This window comes from Podarcis melisellensis, assembly GCF_964234715.1.
Source record: "Podarcis melisellensis genome assembly, chromosome: 7".
Taxonomy (NCBI): Eukaryota; Metazoa; Chordata; class Lepidosauria; order Squamata; family Lacertidae; genus Podarcis; species Podarcis melisellensis.
The window spans coordinates 77,741,709-77,760,872 of record NC_138539.1 but is presented as its reverse complement, the minus strand read 5'-3'; the positions used below and the strand labels follow the sequence as shown (position 1 = coordinate 77,760,872).

Here is a 19,164-nt window from a genome sequence, read left to right as displayed (position 1 = left end):
CCATAGGAAAGAGGCTAGCCATTGTGACCTCATTCTGACGTTCCCCGGCCTGTAGGAGAGAGGCTAGCCATTGTGACCTCATTCTGATGCTCTCCTCCCTGTAGAGGAGAAACTGGCCATTGTGATTCAATTTTGATGCCGCCTGCTGCTAGAGGAGAAACCGGCCATTGTGACTTCCAAGGTCACTGTGACCTTCTGTTGAGGCTGCTTTCCAGAAGAGGAGAGCCTGGCTTTTGCGATCTTGTGCTGGCGCATTTTGTCTGAAGGAAAGAAACTGGTGATTGTAACTTACTGATGATTTTCTAACCTAAAAAGCAGAGGCTGGGTGTTGTGACCTTTCGCTGATGCGCCCTGCCTGGAAGGGAGAGACCTTGACATTATGTCTTCACACGAATGTACCTTACAGACTCGCATGGCTTTGTACGGATTCTGCCCACCTGAAAAAGAGAGAAACTGAGCAACATGCCTTCCCACAATGGCTGTTGGTCCACATTCTCAATTGGGTATGCAGCAGGTCTCTGACAGAGGGCCCAGCTCAGTCAAATTGGTCTCTGCTTTGACATAATTATTATCAAAGTGCTTGCTGAATAAGGCTTCTTAAGACTTAGAATCTCCTCTCCTGCCTGTAAAACAGCATTTTTTGTTGGCTGATGTGTAAATGGAAAGTGTCACTTCACAATTGCAAATATGCTCTTTATGTTTCCATGACTTTCTCAATGACAAAAATGATCTTCCCAATAATAATAATGTTGTCCACAATGTCAGTAAAAGCTGAATTTGCAATCCTCTTACGCCTAACTTTGGGTATGATGAGATCAGACAGCCATTTGCCAACCGTTGTCACCTTAAAGCTCTTTTAAAATAAACTTCAAAGAGGAGGTGTTGGTTCTGAGAAAGCAAATCACAGAGGTGGATGATGCATAGCTAATTTTCCCCCTGCTGCTGTTTCAAGTACAACTGAGTAATAGACCAGGTAATTCTGAAACTGTCTCCTTTTGATAACTCAGGTGTCATAATTTCTGGACATACATTAAAACCAGCTCAAAAGTCGACACGGTGTGTCTAGGTACGTCTGCTTTTGACAAGCTAAGCTGCACCTCGACCTGTCAAAGTAGCCACAAAGTCATTCTCTCTCTCTCTAAAACAAACTTTATTAGATTTCTGTCCAAAGAAAGACTGGTGAGGATGAAACAATTTTTGAAAAGAAAAATAAGGCTACCTTCCCCTTTTATAAACAGCTAGATATGAAGAATAAACTTTGCGTGCATGATGGATGTTGGGTACTGAAGAATCCAGGACATAGAAAGAAATCCATGGAGCCAACCTGGTGTTCCTACGAGTTGTGCATCCATACAGCCCCAAACTCGCTGCTACCCTGCCCCACCCCCATCCAGGTAAGCTGTAGTGACACCAGTGTCAGGAAGACAGCTCCACCCCACCCCACCCTTAACTTCTGCTTGGTCAGTTGGTCCAGTAGAAAGAGAGAAAGCAGAGACAGAGCTTCTCAAAAAGTCTCCTAATTAGAGGGGTAGGAAAAGAAGCATCTAAGGACAGAATAAGAGAGATTTTGGATGTAAGTTGGAGAGAGGGTGGATGGACGGAAGGGGAAGAGAGGGAGATCTAGTGTATCAAAGGCAGCAGAGAGGTCAAGGAGAATGAGGGCCAAGCAACTGATTTAATGGAGGAAGACCCACTGCTGTGCTCCATAGGTGTCAGGGACCATGCTGAGGAGAGCTGCACTGAGGAGGAATGGTGGGAGACTTCCCCTGCCCCTGCTCCTGAGCAGGATCCTGAATCTTCCCAGGAGCAGTGGGACTGTATAGATTTGGAACAGTGGTTTGCAGAGGGACATAGTTCAGAAGACAGAAGTTGGGAAGAACTGGGTGGTGAACAGCTAGAAGAAGAAGAACTGGGGGAGAGAAAGTTAGCAGACTCACGTTCGCTGGAAAGCGTCCATCTGCTCAGCCCAAGGTCGAAGAGAGCAGATAAGGTGGCAGCACAGAAAGCACAGTGGTTGCATGATCAAGTTGAAAGATGCAGAAGTGACGTGGGTGACAAGGGAGGAAGTGGGTGAAATCCTTAATTGGGAGCACCTTCATTCCTAGGAATGGTTTCTTTGTTCTCTTGCTGTGATCATTAAAATTTCTAACTGATAAGAGACTCCTTTCGCTTTGTTCTGTTTATCTACTGCCAAAGGGAGGGGGTGGGAAGGAAGCTGAGTTCCTGAAGCCTGATATTAGGCCCAAAACTCTGCCAAATCTGTGATTGAGTTTTTGCTGATAAAGAGTTAACTCCAACTGTGGACTGTGTGATTACTGATTGGCACGCTCTGTGACACCAATTAGCAGTGTCTCTCCAGGGTTTTGGACGATGGACATTTTCAGCCCTGCCGGGAGATGCTAGGGACCTTCTGCAAGCAAAGCACTCAGCCCTTGCCCAGTTTTGAGAAGACTCTCTGTCATCCAGACTTCTGGAAGGGAGGCACTGATGATCTGCCCCTGCAAAAGCGAGCTTTTAAAATGCTCTCTGTGTTTGGTTATTGTATTTGCAAAGAGCTATGCAGCCTCGTGAAATGGCCTCAATAGTTCACCTTAGCTGCAACGTGCATTTCCGAAACCAAAGCATATAACTAATTCAATAGGAAGCAAATGGGACTGAAGAAGTTTTAAGAAGCAAGTTATATACTGTTACAAAAGATATATTCAGCCACTTGGCCACAGAAGTCAATAAAGCTATGATGAATTACAGCAGCTGAAGGTCTAACCTGTATAGCTTTATGTACTTTAGCTGTGGTATTTGAAATATGCCCTTTACATACTTGGGGTTTATTGAAAAATACACAATAATTTTCATAACCGTGGCTTGTAATTCTTAGGATTTTCATGGGACTTCTTGTTCCAGGATTTTGTTTGAAATGTATTTATTTTTCATCCCTGAGGGTAATGCTGGGAAAGTTAAAAGAAAAACAAGGCACCATTTGGCAGATATTATTCTTCGGTGCTGCAAAGCTTTTTGGTGGGTAAAAAGCAATTAGAAAGTTGCACCTGAATTCAGTTTTTGCTACACACATTTGCTATACACATAATGAGCAACATGTAAAGAATAGGAATGTTTCTTCAACAATTAATTCTTAATTGCTGGTTCACACATGCATGGTCATCATATATTGATTCTAATATCAAAAAATGTCGTAAGTATGGCTGGTCTGTCACAGTTGGAACAGTCACAGCACCTGAAATCACCCCAAACTTTTCAACTGAGTCAATTCACACCTCCAACTGCAAGGCTGAAATTACACATGACCCAAACTATAGAATCATGGAGGAGACTTTGGAAGCCACCCAGCCCAGTGTAGGATCTGCAATGTAAGCCTTCCTCAACCTCATGCCCTACAGATGGCTTAGACTACAATTCCAGTCATCCCTACCCATAGGGATGCAATGATTCTTCAACATGTGGTGTGGGTGCCTGATTATCGTCTTCCAAAGCAACTATTCAATTCCAAACTTGAAACTGGAAAGTGTATTGCTGATGGTCAACAAAAGAAGTTTAAAGACTCTCAGGGCAAATCTAAAGAAATGTAGCATAAACACCAACAACTGGGAAACACTGGCCTGCGAGCGCTCCAATTGGAGAACAGCCTTTACCAAAGGTGCCATGGACTTTGAAGACACTCGAACTCAGGATGCAAGGGAGAAACGTGCTAAGAGGAAGGCATGCTTGGCAAATCCACACCGTGATCAACCCCCGCCCGGAAACCTTTGTCCCCACTGTGGAAGGATGTGTGGATCCAGAATTGGCCTCCACAGTCACTTACGGACTCACTGTTAAAACTGTGTTCATGGAAGATAACCTCACTCGGCTATGAGTGATCGCCAAAGAAGAGGAACCCATAGGCCATGCTGGCTAGGGCTGATGGGAGTTGTAGTCCAAAACATATGAAAGATACCAGGTCAAAGAGTGTTGAGCTATAGCATACCTGACTAACAACCACCTAGCTTCTTGCTTAAACACCTTCAATGGAGGAGAGCCTGCCACCTCCCAAGAGAGTCTGACTGTCCCTCCTTCTTCTCAAAAAGTTCTCCTGGGCTATGATTCATAGACACCAACTGAATGGGCCTATGTCCCAATAAAATATTTGGATGACCACCCCCCAATATTGAGAACAATCAGGGGGGCAGACGAGGCTGTGTGGGGAGCTGCATGTGGTGTGGCTTCAGTAGCTGTTGGCTCCTCTTTATCCTGAGGGAAAGGAAGGGGGAAGCAGCCCCAGGCCGGTGGCAGTGATAGGAAGAAGAGGAGAAGGCTAAGCGCCAGAAAGGAGGAGCCAGCAGCCATTGTAGCCATGCTGCTGCCGCCTTTGGCTCCACCCCTTGGCTCCTCCCAGAACCCCATCATGCATGTGTCATTGCCCCCCCCCATCTTCTGCTCAAGTTGCCACCTCTGCTATGAATGCCTTGCTGCACATTACGGTGCCTGAATCAGGGCCATGGTGTGTGCTGCTGCTGTTAAAGTGACCAGACTAGGCATTTTCAGCTTACCACCATCACAACAACTTTTCGCTAAGAAAGAAGAATAAATCAGTTCTCAGGCTGGAGGGGAAGTGACCCTCTCACTATAGTCGTGGCCCATCACATTTTAGGACATGAGAACTGCAAAAGACAGATTTGCAAAATACATTTCCTAGGGTTGCCATGTTTCAAAAAGTAAAAGTCAGGACACTCCAGAAGTTTTTTAAGGAAGACCTCAATCCCCCCCCCCCGGAAAACCCAAAGAAATCGAAACATGATTTTCTTGATTGACTTGCCTAAGATCCAGGACAAAGCACCACATTTTGGAAATTCCCCCCAGACATCAATTACACCTTTGAAATCCCGGTAATGTCTGGGAAAATCCGGATGTATGGCAGCCCTATGTTTCCTACAGTGTTTCAGGCTGAGGGAACCAGCGTTTGTCTACAGACAGCTTTTTGGGTCATGTGGTTAGCATGACTTAATCACTTCTGGTGCAACGGAACAACGTGACTAAAGCCAGAGCACATGGAAACACCGTTTACCTTCCCGCTGGAGCGGTACCTATTTATCTACTTGCACTGGTGTGCTTTTGAACTGCTAAGTTGGCAGGAACTGGGACAGAGCAAAGAGATCTCACCCTGTCGTGGGGATTCAAACCACCAACCTTCCAATCAGCAGCCCCAGAGGCTTAGTGGCTAATATTTAAAGGCAAAGGCAAATTTTTAGGAATTTAAAGAGATGGAAGAGAAATTCATACCTCCAGAAATCTGACCATGCAGACTTAAACACAGCTATATCTCTTAATACTATGTCTCTAATTAAGTAATGTGTTCTAAAATGCATATATTATGGGACAACAACATAGAAAATGCACTATATTAAAGGAAAATATTTGCATATTATGCAGAATTACCTGTACAAATAAAATGTGTGTATTAGAAATGAACACTAAAATGCTGGCAGATTTTCAGGAAGAAATTTGTTATATATATAAATCACAAACTGTTATGGAATACAGCAAACTAAAGTTGAGAATGGAAAAATGAGAAACTGAGGGAAACCAGCTTTGACAGATTCATGCATCCCTATAGATTACAAAATAATAATAACATGAAGCCATGTACATTTTGAGCTGTATTCAGCTCTTCTCTTCTGGGATAATATGAAAAGTAAGCAATAACAAAAGAAGAATAAAAAGGGAAACGATACATTACAAAAGTTTTCCCTCTCAAATTGTTCATATTAGAGATTTTCCAGCAGGCAATGAAAGCCCCCCCAAACATCCAACCAGAGCAACATTATATATACACAATTGTGTGGCGAGTTCCCGCCTCCCCATCGGAAATAAAGACACAAGACACCAATATTTTAGGTTAATGGGCGAAAATAGGCCACAACTTTATTGATTACAGGAATTGAACGGTATTGGCTTAGGCATTGGTCCTATTGACTAACCGGCTTCAGCCTGACTGCTTGAAGACCGGCAAGGGTTAACCGCCAGTACGGCTAGTCCTGCTGAAGCACATCAACTAGGAGCTCTCCTGGGGTCACCGCTCAGGGGTGTGCCTTAGGCCCACACCTCCATAGGCTTCGGACAGGGCAACGCCCCCCGGAATCCTTTACCGGACTACCCTTCAATATGGGGGAAGGTGATGGCGCTTCCTCTCCCCCCTGCATAACAATACCCTCACCAATGACTAACCGCCAATGCAGAGGAAGCTGTGATGATTTGCTATGAGGTAGGCGAAAAACCAAATGGCTGGTGCCAATCTACCAAGTGGAAAAAATTCCTACCAGGCCCCTTGACAGTGACCAACTGAAGTCCATAGCAATGTCAGAGGGCCAAACCTATAGGGTGGGAGGGTGGGAAACCGGGGCAGCTGGAGCGAAGAAAGAGGGAAATCCTCGACCGCGCCAGCACTAAATAGCGCGGGCGACGCCTCCCAGGTCAGCTGATTGGCTGGCAAAGGAGATGACACGTTTGAGGATTCCCCCAGTCTCGCAGAGGCTGTAAGCCAGCTCCTGCGCACATGGGGAGAGCGTGAAGCCCGCAACCCCACCCCCTCTCCAACTCGGAAGTGGCTTCAACACGAACACCCGCCTTAAGATAAACAGAATGTGTTGGGTGAAATTTCCCAACTTTAAGTAGGAATGTTAAAATGCAGAACCGACAGCCAAAGTGGCTTTAAATAATTAACAGTGCAATGCTAAACATATTTACACAGAAGCAAGACCTAGTGCATTCAATCTGACTTCTTTCTGAGTAGACATGCAGAGAATTGTGTTGTAAATCACTTTTCTTTCTCAAACAAAAGAGAGAACTTTGCCTGGAAAATGGGTATTCATTCCCAATCGAGCTAATGATGTAGTTGAGAAAGGGTGTTCCATTAACAGCTTCCCGGCAGACCAATCTTTCTCTGTCTCTCTCACTTTCAATAACACAATTTTTTGTTGAATAATTCTTAGGACTGCTTAGAAGTAATTGTGGTGGATGAATGAACACACTAAATGGAAACTGCATCACTTGTACGCAATGATTCAAGCTATCCTAGAATGGGTGCATCTTAAGAAGAGCTGCAGGGAAATGCTTGCGTGATAAGAGTGAATAGCAAAGGTAATAACATGATGAAATGCTGTACCTTGGAGGGGAATTATTCAATTTAAGCCTTTACATAGAATATTCCGGGTGCCCGTCTGAATGACATAAGCTGTGCTGCCTTGTGTTATCAGGAGATAATGCGGTTGTGACAATTTGCTCAGTGGCAAGAATCCATTGCCTGGTTCCCACAGGCAAAATGGCGTGCCGAGATGATCTCCCAGTGTTTAGGAAAGCAACGTGTACAGAATTAACTTTGGCTCTTGGGTTTCTGCAGATGGAAGAGTAAACTGCAAGTGCTTGACGGAGCACTGTCTAGACCTGAGTTTTTACCGGCAGTGTTATTAGCTGACATTCAGGCATATTCCTGAAAATAATTGTTCTGCCATAAAAGCCAGCTTCCTTTTTTTTTAATCCCTCCATGGCTGCTTAAAATACCTAGAATTAAAAATGTAATAGCTGACCAGATTCTCCTTCTTCGGGTTGTCAGACTAATAACACTGCCAATAATAGCTCAGGTTTATATTTCAGAAATTGAAACCCTAACTTTACTACTCCAGGCGCTTGCTCCCAAAGTCGTCCCTAACAATCCCATCCAAAATGAAGAAGAAGAAGAGTTTGGATTTGATATCCCACTTTATCACTACCCGAAGGAGTCTCAAAGCAGCTAACATTCTCCTTTCCCTTCCTCCTCCACAACAACACTCTGTGAGGTGAGTTGGGCTGAGAGACTTAAGAGAAGTGTGACTAGCCCAAGGTCACCCACCAGCTGCATGTGGAGGAGCAGGGAATCGAACCCAGTTCAGCAGATTACAAATTCACTGCTCTTAACCACTACACCACACTGGCTCCAGTGATGATCAGTGAGTTTGTATTCTCCATATACTGAAGCCCAAAGACAAGATACAGTGGTACCTTGGGTTACAGATGCTGCAGGTTAAAGACGCTTCAGGTTACAGACTCTGCTAACCCAGAAGTAGTACCTTGGATTAAGAACTTTGCTTCAGGATGAGAACAGAAATTGCGCGGCGGCGGCAGCAGCAGGAGACCCCATTAGCTAAAGTGGTACCTCAGGTTAAGAACAGTTTCAGGTTAAGAACAGACCTCTGGAACGAATTAAGTTCTTAACCCAAGGTACCACTGTATACCCATTCTCACCCAGTTAAGTACAGTACATGTGCACCATTGGTCAAATAATCAGTGATAGTGATGCTCAGCAATTTCGAGGAGGAAGGCGTAGGTCCATTGTCAAACAGTTACATAATGCTATGACATATCATATAAATTAATTTGTGCAGCCCAGCCCTTAATGACTCAACATGTTATAAATATTTTTCAATGTCGGATATAACATTGCTACATGGGCAGCCCAGCTACCTAGACAACCACTTTAAATGCATCACAAGGGAATGCTGTTCTATTGAGATATCATTCTCAGATGCTTTTCAAGCTGTGGCTCATCCAGCACTTGTCCTATCTTGGGATATGCTGAAGCCTAATGGATTAATTTAAGACTGGGATAAAGTAGGATGACAAATGGAGCCAGTGAACCACAATCTTTCACTCATGGAGGCATGATCTTTGCTTGCCCTGAGTTTGGGAAGAGATGTGTGGAGCAACCGTTTTTCCAACCCCTCCAACAAACACATCTCTCTAACATGCTTAGCATTTAACCTAGTAGAGCATTGTGGAATTTTTAAAGGGCTTCTAGAAAGACTGGGGGCTCATTCATTCATTCGTTTTTAGCGTAGCTGAAACTATTCTTTAGCAAACACTTTTGGCAATTCTGAAGACTGGCTTTTTGTTTCAATGGGTTTGCCTGTTTCTTTGGATCCTCCTTTACTGTCACTTGGCCAAATCGATGTCATCTGATAGGCTGAACAGATTATGACCCTTGATTGGGTGAGAGCCCCTGTGTGACTAATTTAGGGAGGAGAAGCAGAGGGCAATATACAAGCCATATTGGCTGTGGCTTTTGCACACACACACACACACACACACACACGATTTGGAACTGCTTAGTTAAATGTTTCCACTTCCGCCTTTCTTTATCACACAGTTGGGATTTTAAATGAATGTTGTGAGCATATCTGACAGTTTTAAGAACATTCTAGATGGAATAATTCTAAGGAGTGTGCAATTCACTTGTTTTTCATATATCGTGAATAAAGTATCATATACTTTCTATCTATATCTATCTATCTATCTATCTATCTATCTATCTATCTATCTATCATCTATCTATCATCCTCTAGGGCTACTTGTGTGAAGTGGCTTTTGTACACTTCTGCCTTATCTGAGAGCTGGTTCTCCATGAAACTGGAGAACTGCAAGCACAGTTGTTCTTAGCAGGATAATGATGATTTATTCGATTTGTGCATCGCCTACACAGAAGCCTCTAGGCGACATACAAATAAGAAATATGATTTAAAATACACAAATACAATTACATCTCGTATAAAAACATCAATGACCCACCCATCCATTACACAAAACAATAGATGGGGGGGGAATTCTTCCCAGTACTAGAAACAACAATAGCAACCACAATAAAACTGTCATTGAGAGGGAGATATTAGCTGTAAACCCTAAAATCCTTTCCCCTGTGAAAACTGAAAATTACTAACACACACACACACACACACACACACACACACACAGACACACACACACATATTCTTGTATGGGGGGTGGGGACTGTCTCTGCATAACACTGAAGGGATTGTACAGAAGATATCAAGTAAATTTCCCTGGGGGAGAGTGTTGCATAGGCAGGGAGTCACCCCTTTTTCTTGTTGCCACATTTCACATTTCTGACAGAGGAGGCACTGTGAGAAGGGCTCTGTAGATGATCTTGGGAAGCCTGGGTAGTCAAGTAATATTTACAATGAATTATGTATTTTATGGATTGTTTAATATATTTAAAGAGTAACCTGCCATGGGGTCATAAAATACAAATGGTGGAATTTAAGCATAATAATAATAATAATAATAATAATAATAATAATAATAATAATAATTAAAACAACAACAACAATTGATTTTCATTCAGGTAAGGTAAAGGGACCCCTAACCATTAGGTCCAGCTATGACCCACTCTGGGGTTGCGGTGCTCATCTCGCTTTATTGGCCGAGGGAGCTGGCATACAGCTTCCAGGTCATGTGGCCAGCATGACTAAGCTGCTTCTGGTGAACCAGAGCAGCACACGGAAACGCCCTTTACCTTCCCGCCGGAGAGGTAGCTATTTATCTACTTGCACTTTGATGTGCTTTCAAACTGCTAGGTTGGCAGGAGGAGGGACCGAGCCACGGGAGCTCACCCCGTCGCGGGTATTTGAACCGCCAACCTTCTGATCGGCAAGTCCTAGGCTCTGTGGTTTAACCCACAGTGCCACCCGCGTACTGGGGTCCAAATCATATAATGTTTTATAGGTTAAAGACAACACTTTGCATTGGGCCTGCAAACACACTGGCAGCCAGCGAAAACACCTGCCATAATATGTTCAAAATGCAGGACCCCATGAGTAAACATGCTGCCATTTGGAGCGGCCTGGTGGACTTAATTCAGGTCATATGTTGGAGGTTGCCCATCCTTGCACTGTAGAATGCATTGACTCTCCATAGTGACTTTAGATATCTAAATGGGAATCAATGCTGGAATCCAAAACCCGCAGCCTCCCATGCCAAGATACGCTGGCAAATTAAAATAGCTGAACGGAAATGGATGGACCTAAGAGTTATTGGTCTGTTTAATATGCTCATCTCTCTAATGACCTCAACAAATATAATGGATCTAGGATCTGATATGTTTTCGCTGCTTGTCTCTTTAGATTTAATAGTCAGTTGATCAGGAGAAGAATAGGGAGAATGCATGATGAAAGTCAATCAAAGCTAATCAAACAGCCTTTAAAAAATCTATTCAATTTCTTCTTTTGAAACTTCCTAGCTGCTGCTGCTGCTGCCAAGGAAGCAGAACATAGCCAAGACATCATAAACACGACATTATTCACATCCATCTCATGAAGACCTAGCCAACTCCTGTTGCAACCAGGAGCTGAATGGGTGTTCTCCTTGAGCGGTAGGACTGCCAGCTCAGAATCATCACACACGGGGGGCTACTAGGGGGCGCATTGGAATATGGCCAACAATACCATCTCTCCGACCCACATGGGGTAATTAAGAGGCTGTTATGGGAGTAGGCAGCCTCCCTTGTTGCCCCAAGGAAATGGGGAACACTCCCCTTGCCTGCTGTGCCCATAAATCACCCCCTAATTCGAAAGAAGGGGGTGAGGGCCCTAGGCAGAATGCCCCCGTGTGGGCCTCGGCTCTCCTGGACACTGTCTCTGATCGCGCACTAGTTGCAGCAGTTTGGAATAATTAATTACAAAGAAGCAAATGCACATATTTCAAGTGAAGAAGGGGAGTGAAGTCTGCTAATTTAAGAAGATGACGGGCTGGAGAAACAGGAATATTTTACGATGAAGATACACCAAAGGCGGGGTATGTTGACAACGGGGCTGAATGGGGGGGGGACCTTTTTTACTTTCCTTCTTTGTGATTTACAAGAACCCCTCCTCATTAGAACCGTCGGTTGAACTGACCCAAGCAGGATGATTAAGGTCTGTGTGGAGATAAACTTTAACCAAAAGTATGCTTTATGGAGACCGAGAAGCAATAAGAGCTTTTGGGAATGGCGCAGCAATTAATTCGGAGTCGCCATCTTGCCAAAGGATTTATAGCCGGGAAGAAGAACGGATTTGTTTTCAGACTGCATTCCTAGTGAATCTCCTCAGAGGTTTTGAGAAAGGAGGCAGATTGGTGAACATTAATGACGCTAAGACTGTTTTGATGTATGGAAGTGATGTTATATGGAAAACGTCTGGATATGGCTACTGGATAAAAAAAAAAAATCCACGCAGGATTACAAACTGTTCTAACCAGCTTGCGGAGACTATCAGAGGTCACAAAGAGAAAGGAAAAATATATGAAAATAACGACAAGAGATGTGGAAAAATAATAAGAAAGGACTGGATAGTACTGTGAACATCATAAGGTTAGATTTGTGGACATTAAAACAGCAGTAAGAAGCAAGAAGTTGATTGGATCCCTTCAGAACTTGAAATATGGGTACCCCCAACAAAAATTTAAAATTCGGCTGTGTAATTTGGAATTTATGTAATTTTGTTTGATTTGATGTGATTGGTCGGTTAATAAAAAAGACCCACACTTTGTGGGTCTGCTTAACATGTTATGAATTTTCTTTGTGGAAAGTGCTGCTGTGTAGCACCTGTCGAATGTATGAAGAAGTGCTTATCAGATACCAGGATAACACTGGCTACTATAATGGAAAAGGCTCTACACCATGCTCCCTGTGATCTAATCACAATAAACAGCATAATGTAGAACAAGGCTCCTCCAAATCATTTTATCATGGAGACTCAACTCCAGGCCCTATGAGATAGTACTCCTTATCCAAACCATTTCAATATAGTCTGTGGTACAGAGCGGTCACTGAAATTTCCTTGGGTGGTAGGCAGCCTGCACTGGGGGAAGTGAGACTCACATTCATGTCAGCGGTTTGGTCCTATCTTCCAGTGGTTATTATGTTCCTATAGGGTAGCGCTGTGGTCTAAACCACTGAGTCTCTTGGACTTGTTGATCAGAAAGTTGGCGGTTCAAATCCCTGCGATGGGGTGAGCTCCCATTGCTCTGTCCCAGCTTCTGCCAACCTAGCAGTTTGAAAGCATACCAACCGCAAGTAGATAAATAGGTACCACTGTGGCGGAAAGGAAAACGGTGTTTCCATGCACTCTGGCACTCATCACAGTGTCCCGTTGCACCGGAAGTGGTTTTGTCATGCTGGCCACATGACCCATAAAAGCTGTCTGCAGACAAACGCTGGATCCCTTGGACTGAAAGCAGAGATGAGCACCACACCCCATAGTCAAATTTGACTGGACTTAACTGTCCAGGGATCCTTTAGCTCTACCTATAATGTTCCTATCTGCTCAACAGATTGGTTCCAGAACAGCGTGGTACCCATGGCAATTGTGTTCTGAGATGAAGCTGAGCTGAAGAGGTTTAGATAATGACCAGCAGTCTGAGGCATGTTGGGTAGACCTTACTCCACTAACCAACCCCTATTGTTGACCAGCTGAGGAAGGGGATGCTTGGTGCGATGATCTTGGAGCCTGTCAGGACAAACACCTAGGGCTTCCTTTATGAGAAAATGGTTTTGCCTCCCTTCACAATAGCTTGGATGAAGGAGGCACAAGATTTTGTTTGGCTTGGCACATGTTGTCTTTGTTATATTTTCATAAATATGTCATTTTACCATAGCCATGTACAGAGTCTTTATCCTGGGTATGGGGCAAATCGAAGCTACCGAGCCGCAATTTTGATGGTTAAAAATGAATAAAGAAAAAGGGTGTATTATGTTCTGTTTCAAAGGGGCCAAGTACTGGTGCCGGGAGGAACTTTGTGATAGCTGCCTGGAAAGACAGACCATATAGAAAAGTAAAAGAAATTGATCCAAGAAACTCATGTGTGACTTAGGGGTGGCATCAACTAGGCAGGTTGTGCCATCTTTTTTAAATGGTGGTTTAACCAAGCAGCTATCCTGAACTATTATATGTAATTGGAGTCTCACCATTTGGGATTAGGATTGCAGCAAGCACAGTAATTTCTCAAATGAATATATCTCTCTATATATTTTTCAAAAAATCGATGGCATAAATAATGGGGGCACGTATTGGCTTCACATAAGCATATGTTACTGAGCACAAAAGCTTTAATCAGGAAATGATGGATAACCATATTTAAGCAGAGTATTAGCCTAATGACGTATGAAAGTGTAGTGTAGTTAAGTTATATTCAAATTTATTCTTTTAAAAGTCCTTGCTTTTTCAAGTCACGATCACTTCATCCTTGTCCCCATGGATTAGTTCTCACTGTTAAACTAGCATTTGGCTTGCTCCATTTGAGTCTGCAGGTGGGAGATGACATATTTGAATCTGAGTCACCAAGTGCAGGTTGAAGTGGTTCAGTCATATAACCATAAAACTAGGCATATAGGAGTTAGTAATCTGGTTTGGATGTCTTCCATTAGATGCATAGATTCTGAATCATTAGTCTTATCCGCAAGCACTGATATTTTCCGTTATATATGAAATAACCTTAGTTCTGAACTTTGAGTTAGCATTTTATCAAGATTCGCATGAGCTATTTAAAGGTATTAATAACACCCAGTTTACTATACTGTAGTACCTCGGGTTAAGAACTTAATTCGTTCTGGAGGTCTGTTCTTAACCTGAAACTGTTCTTAACCTGAGGTTCTGCTTTAGCTAATGGGGCCTCCCGCTGCTGCATGATTTCTATTCTCATCCTGAAGCAAAGTTCTTAACCCGAGGTACTATTTCTGGGTTAGCGGAGTCTGTAACCTAAAGCGTCTGTAACATGAAGCATCTGTAACCCAAGGTACCACTGTAATGGTAAACCCTTATACTTGTTCCCAAACTGAAGATAATGCCAATTATAGAAATCAGAGTGTATTTTGTCTTGATCCAAGTGAAGTATGACCCATTTAAGAGTAGAAGTATCTACATAATTTGCATATGAAAACTGTGCTAAGTATTCTTCAGTTTAAACGCTGGGCAGAAACTAGCAATTTCAATGGGGTGGCACACTGTCCAGTATAACTAAGATTGTGTGAATTTTGCACAATTTCTTTTTCTCTCTCTTTCAGGTCAGCTTGTTTCTTCTCTCTTCCTGGATTAGTCATATGGGTCAAAGATCATCCAGTGGACATGATGACATCACAGCACCATTGGGTAGTGAGAGGTTGGCTGCAGAACATTTTGCTTCAGATGACTCAAGGAAATGGTTCATAAAAGCTGTTCATAAAATACAATTCCATAAAAGCTGTTCTTAAAATATGACCCCAAAGGTTTTCCTAACTGCTGATTTTTGAAAATATTAAATAGAACAGACACAACATTTTCTTCCAGTAGGGTCTGTAAGACTGGAGTGTGACCCTCTAATGATGATGAACTACCATAATCCCTGACCATTAGCTGGTATTTATGGTAAGGTAAAGGTAAAGGGACCCCTTACCATTAGGTCCAGTCGTGACTGACTCTGGGGTTGCAGTGCTCATCTCGCTTTATTGGCCGAGGGAGCCGGCATACAGCTTCCGGGTCATGTGGCCAGCATGACTAAGCCACTTCTGGCAAACCAGAGCAGCGCACGGAAATGCTGTTTACCTTCCCGGCGGAGCGGTGCTAATTTATCTACTTACACTTTGATGTGCTTTTGAACTGCTAGGTTGGCAGGAGCAGGGACTGAACAATGGGAGCTCACTTAGTCGCGGGGATTCGAACCGCCGACCTTTTGATTGGCAAGTCCTAGGCTCTGTGGTTTAACCCACAGCACCACCCACGTCCTGGTGTTTATGGTAGGAGGGGTCTAATAACTTCTGAAGAGCCACATGTTCTCTACCCTGCTCTAAGCGAATTGTGTGTCAAGGCCCCAAGCCAGCCCTCCATAAGAAATAAATTCACACTGACACAGAATTTTGGTTTAGGGTTAATGGGCAAAATTTAGGCCACAACTTTATTGTGAGTGGTATTGGCTTAGGCATTGGCAACAGACTATATCTGACTCCTGCCTACCTTGCAGGGAGTCATGAAAGGGTAAACCACTAAAAGAGGTAGCCACATGGGGGGAACCCACCTGCAGCTCTCCTCGGTGTTCCCAGAGGCCAGGCATGGCCCTAGCCCCTCAAGACTTCAGACAGGATTCAGGCCCCAGATTCCTTTAACAGAATACCCTTGGACATGGAAGGGCAGGCAATGACCTCCCCTCCCCCACAATGTCTAAGTGCCAAACCTTACAAAGTTGTGACAATTGCTAAGAGGTAGGCGAAAACCCAGTGGCCAATGCTTGTGATGGCCTGGGAATCGGATTCAGAGGCTGAACCTGAGGAATCCCAGCCTGCACAGGATTCCCCGCCTCCAGAACCAGCTGAGCCGGGGCTGGGTCTTGAGCCTGAAGGGTCCTCACCTGTGCTGGATCCTCAGGTGCAGGCACCAGCTGAGTCTGCTCTGGCTCCTGAGGGGATGGAGGACTCATTGCCTGCAGGTGCTCCACTCTCAGCCCCGTCAGGGGAAGGTGAGGTTGCCTCTGGGTCTGGCAACCCTCCAGCCTCTCCTGAGCTGCAGAGGCTCAGGGCAGAGAGGCAGAGGGAACTAAGTCCCCACAGGAGGAGTGCTCACCTCCAGGCCAGGAGAGGCGAGTCACCTGTGGACCGGGGCCGCCCTATGCCTCGGGGCAGATAAAAGCCTGCCAGCCCCAAGTCCCAAGCCTGCACCCTGTCCTGCTTTTCTGCCGGAGCTCCTGACCTCACCCGACTCCTTGCCTTGGACCCAGCTTCTAATTTGATGGACTGCCTCCATACTGCACCCTCGACCTCAGACTGGACTCAGACCTCACCTGTCGGTTAGCCCCCGGTACTAGCACATGCCAATCTGCCAAATGGAAAAATTCCTACCTGTCCCCCGTCCCAAGACAGGTGACCAACCAAAGTCCAAAGCAAGGCCAGAGGACACCTAAAATAAAAGGGCAGGTGGGCGGGTGTTCGGCAGTGCGAAGCAGATGCACAGCACACAACGCGCTGCCGCTTATATAACCCCCCATGATCACCCCACTCAAAGTGGTTGGCCAAGGAGGCCTGGGGTGATCATGGTGACATGACAGCATGGAAAGCCTCATTCTACCCACGCTGGGGTGGAGCTGTGTTGAGGGCCTGCCTGCAACCTGGACCATCTTTTAAGACCAAAAACAATGTTTTCCACAGCCCTATTCATTGCCGGAAGTGCTCTGTGCCCTGTTCAGATTTTGTCCACCTGCAGCAGAGATATCAAATGGCACAAAGACTCAGGTTTTAGGGGCTGCATCTCAGTGGGTTATAACTTGCCTTTGAACCCTAAAATGGCAGCTTTATTTAACAGAATACAGCAGTCTTTCTTTCTTAAACCTGTTATAATAAATTTATTACTGGTTTTAAATACAGTTTGGACCTGTGACTAAAAACCCCTAATTCCTCCTGTCACAAGAAAGCAGCAAATGGCATCAATGGAAACAGAAAATAATAAGTGATTTAATTGATCCAAGATATGAATCTGTTTGATCTACTAAATTGATGCTATTTATTAGCTACTGGAACACACAATGCCATCATATAAGAATAGAAATGAATTTATTTTTGTAATGACCCTGTTTTCGCATTGACTTATGATACCAAATAGATGATTAATAATAGATTATTTTGCATAAATATGCAGTGGACTAACTAGCATAACTTGGATTGTATCAAGTTATGTCACATGAACCCTCAGATACCTAAACTTCAAGCGAATGAAATTGGCTTAAATCCATATCCCCCTTCTTAAACAAAGTATCTGTGGATCAGGGTGCTCATTACCATTTTTAAGTGGAGGGATTTTAATTGAATTTAATGTTTCTTTCTATGAAAAGATTAATAGAGTGCTCGGCTAATTGACTAGCTGGCTCAGTTTACTGTTTATAACAAGTAGTGTGATTATCATGAAGTGCACACTGGAAAGGAAAACAAAGAACTTTGATTTGCCTGGAACTAGGATGCTATTTTTAGTACCATTGTAATTGAAAGACTAAGGCTCCCCCCTCCCCCCGGTATTTGTAACAGTTAGATTTTCATTGGTTCACTAGGACTCAGGTAATGAAAGGACGACAGAAGAAGGCATATTACTAAGGCAGTAATGAGACTGCTCCGAAATTGCCGGTGTGGGGGGCATAAGGGGTTTTTTAGCTCCAGAATTCCCAAACTGTATGCACTGCAGCAAGGAATAAATAAATGAAATAATGAAAGGTTCCTGTGAGCCTAGAGTTGCCATATGTCCTCTTTTTCCAGGGCATGTCCTCTTTTTCATGGGTAGAGTTGTCATAGTGACCCATAGTTAAAAGTAGAAGCTGGCAAATGTGTCCTCTTTCTTGCTCTTCAAAATATGGCAACCCTAGTTGGCTGCCCTTCCCTGTAGCCTCTTACAGTGTGTAAATGATCTTGCCATGAAATTGGCTTAAATGTATAATTGGGTATGATTGGATCATTCAATCACTTTTGATGCAGAGATGCAGCTGTAATAACCACTCTCAAAGGAGTCAATCATATTGATTGATTATGAAACTGCAAGATATATATCAACAGTTACGACCTCAGTACAATGATCTGTTAAGTGACTGGTTCATCATATCATTCAGCTTATTTTATGATGTCACATATTCTGTTCCCTTTCCTTAATTTCTAATTACCCTTTAATATATTGTACAGTATTGCTAATTTTCAACTTCTCAGATTTACTCTATAATAGTTCCTGTACCTTAGTGCTGTCACCTATTTCTCCTGCTCCATATTTTCTTCTTTATTAACTATATCAACTTTTTTTTTTAGCTTGGGCAGCTCTTCCTAAATGTACCAAATATTAACTTGGGTCCAAGTAAGTCCTATTCAGAATAGGCCAATTTAAATCAATGGACCTTAATTAGTCATGCCCATAAGTCTATTCTGAGTATGCCCAACGTTGAATACAACCCATCACTGTTGATTATGTCAGAATATATGAAACCTGTCTCTTTTTGTGTCCATATAATTGTTGTTATTTAACTGCCAATTTGTTTTGATTAATTTATTGCATAAAATTAATACACTGCTTGATTGTTAAAAACACACACACCCTCAAAGCAGTTTACAAATGTCAAAATGGAATTTTTAAACAAATTCTTAACAAAATTTAGTAAACCTATCAAAGGGTTTCATATTCAGCTGAAACATTTCATTTTTAAATCCAACAGTGAATTGATCCAGATTTAAAGCAGGCCAATTGAAATCAATAGGCCATCTCTAATTAAGTCTGGGTTCCACCCAGTCACCTTTGTAGGTGCCAAGTCAGGTTAGCAGTACACAATATGATTGCTTGTCTTTATGCTGGTGCTTTTTAAAACAAGCATTAAGTGTGACAG

General features: G+C 43.5%; 1 long non-coding RNA gene across 1 annotated transcript; it reads left to right on the top strand.

The window, feature by feature from the left end:
* Window positions 1-82: 82 nt before the first annotated feature.
* Window positions 83-15,019, top strand: LOC309374310. Its single transcript, XR_014170512.1, has 4 exons — window positions 83-277; window positions 1,239-1,394; window positions 6,981-7,128; window positions 14,855-15,019. It is a non-coding gene; the product is annotated as an uncharacterized lncRNA (long non-coding RNA).
* The last annotated feature ends 4,145 nt before the right edge of the window (window positions 15,020-19,164 follow it).